This window comes from Solanum pennellii, chromosome 1 (genome assembly GCF_001406875.1).
Source record: "Solanum pennellii chromosome 1, SPENNV200".
NCBI classification, from domain to species: Eukaryota; Viridiplantae; Streptophyta; class Magnoliopsida; order Solanales; family Solanaceae; genus Solanum; species Solanum pennellii.
In genome coordinates this window covers 71228424-71231558 of record NC_028637.1, presented here as the reverse complement: position 1 = coordinate 71231558, position 3135 = coordinate 71228424, and positions in this window count along the sequence as shown.

The window sequence follows — 3135 nt, the reverse complement described above, 5'->3', positions numbered from 1 at the left end:
TACACTAAATCTATGTTAATAATTCTTTTCCTATTATCTACCTCCTTGGTCCGGCAAGTAGCATTGAGGCGAGTTCTAACATTGGCCATCCGTTTAAAAGACTTCTAAGCGAAAGAATTATTAACACATGCAAGACACTATTCTAGAATTGTTATTTTAGTTAGGGTTTATCTCATTATTTGCCTATGGTTCCCACAACCCTAGTTATGGAGTTTAGTTATTCATGGCCATAAACACAATATTCAAATATATTAAATAAGAATTCATGTACTTACTTCAATGAGAAAGTGTAAAATCCAAAAGTTTGCTTGATTAATCACCAAAAATCATTTGCAAGATTTCTCAAAGTAATCAATAATCTCACAAAAAGTCTAATTATTATCAAGAATCTCACAATACAATGTTTACCAATACGGAGTTTTAACAATCTAAGAGTCTAACTATCGGGTGTCTAACCTCAAAAACGAGGTTTTTCGAACTATTTATAAAAAAACAAAAACCTAATTAAACAAGAATTCTAATTGCTGGAAATCTGAAAAAACGCGGGTGGGTCGACGGACCTCGCGACGGACCGTCGTGGTCACAACGGACCATCATGGACTCCGTCGTCCCATACTTGTGCAATTTCTTCTGCTGCTCTCTTCGTTCCCCTCGACGGCAAGTATGATGGACCGTCATAGGCACAACGGTACGTCGAGGGTCTTCGTTCCAAAACACTTCAACTCTTGGAATCTGGGTACTGGGATCACTTCTCTGAACTTCACGATGAACCTGCAGGACGGACCGTCACAACCACGACGGACCGTCACAAGCTTCGTAATCCACACTTGGTCAGACTTCCCCATCTTCCTTCAGCAGCTGCACTACGCTGCCACCTACGGACCGTCACAAGCACGACGGACCGTCATAAGCTCCGTAGGTGGTCTCTTCTGCATTTCTTCGCTCAAAATCTCCGCATTCAGCTTTGGACAGATTTCCTGCAAAACAAAGAGAAACTTATATAAAAATTAGCACAAAAAGGCTTTTGGACACACTAAACTTAAGGAAAAAGTATTAATAATACCGTGAAACCACGGTATATCAACACCCTCAACTTAAATTCGTTGTTTGTCCTCAAGTGACGCACTATGACTCACTACACAATCTTTGTACAATAGTATCCATGTTTTATCCTTTGCAATCATTTGGCTATCAATCCCGATTAATCTCATCAAATCTATGCATGCTATCACTATTAGGCTTGAATTTTGTGGGATCAGAACATGACAAAGACTCACCATGCATTAACACCTATCCTCTTCAATTTCTCACCGAGGTGCTAACAATTCCGGGATTGCAACTAGTGTCCTCACTTTAGAACAAAATCCTCATTTTTCACACAATGATTTCAGTTTGAGTATAAGGATTACTTTTCAACACTCGCTCTCAGAACAAAGTCACACTCATTCATACCTATTGCCATAAGCTTGCCCTTATTTTCACTGCCTTAAGTTCGCTATACAACCCTTAGGATCACGATACGACTTTCTTAGCTTGTAACATAGGCTCAGGGTCAGGTAGGGTATATTTAGGATATTTAGGTATACTTTAGTGACTTTTTTACCTCCTTGACATATCGGCTAAACCTTCCCTCTTTCTATCATTTTATCTCGCCCAGTTTCTCATATTCTTTCACCTTGCTATTTTCTCTTCTTTCTTCATTTGTGTAAGCGACTCTCTTCTTTTCTTGCTTGTATTTCTTGTATATTTTTCTTTTTCTTTACTTTTCTTTCAACTAATTCTTGAGTCACTTTACTTTTGTTCTTTCTCTCTCTTTGTTCTTTCAACCCCACTTTCCAGAGCATTCCTCATAATAGCCACCCTCAACTCATGGCTTTGCCATGAGTCAAGGTACACAATACCCAAAGTTGGGTCAGGGCCATAACGAAAGTTGTTTACTGCATTAGCCACCCTCAACTTATGCTTTTGGCATAAGCTGAGGTGCACATGTCCAAGGAGGGACCAGGGCCAACACATTGTTCCCAGAAAAGATCAGTTGGGGTGAAAAAGAAAGGTCTAATTTAAGCTCAGATTATTTGGATCAAAGAAGGATAAATTTCATTTGGTTTCTTTCATTTAGGCTAGAAATGGGCTTTGTTGAATAAGGGCCTATGATCCTTTCCTAATTGTCTATTACAGCTTACTTTTAGCAGGACTAACCAGGCAAGTTCTAGCTCAGTACCAATAGTGGACTATTCAAATTTTCCTCACACTCACTTGACATCTCATCACTATACCAGATTGTCAGACACCTAGTTCGAATTTAAGACTTAGGGTAATGCAATGGTGTAACTCTATTTCATGCTTAGAGCCACACAATTATCAATTACTATGCCTAGTCATGCATTATTTTCCAGTTTATCAGGATATCATTTTAGCCATCATGCTCCAGAATAAAACTATGTACAAAATATATAAACATGCCGGTTCAACAGAAAAAGTAATCAGTCTTTTGGGGAAAAAGAACACAGGCAAGAAAACCCCAAAAGAGGATAGTGAATTGGGCTACTCAGACTTCACCCTAACACTCACTATCCATTTACCCCACCCCCAACAAAAAAGCATGCAATTGTCCCCAATGCATAAAAATCTAAATACTAGAGTGGTAGGTGAAGCAAACCTGTGGCGCAAAGCGCCGTCGATCAGCAAGATGGTGGGTCCGGTTCCCCGGAACCCACGTCCTCTGCAATCTGGACACCTTCAGTGGTGTCCTCAGCAACAACCGCACCATCAGTAGTGCCTCCAGCGATATCTACTTGTGCAATTTCTTCTGCTGCTCTCTTCATTCCCCTCATCAGCAAGTGAGGCTCTCCGCGCAGCCTCCATCTCTCGGCGCTCCTTCTTCCTTGCTCGCGCCTCGTCCTCTGCTCGAACCCTACGCCTCTTGGCACTCTCTCGAGGGGGAGGTGGTGGAATGTCAGAATTAGCAAAAAGGGCCGCCAACACCGTGTCCTCAGTAGGCTCGACAAGAGGGGCCTCAGACTCCGGCACCCGAGCCTCTAAGATCGTGTCAATGACTGTACGAAGACTGTCGACTGCAGCTTGAAGAGTCGCCACATCCACCGGAGGGGCTGGTCGGGCTAGCACTCTCAACTC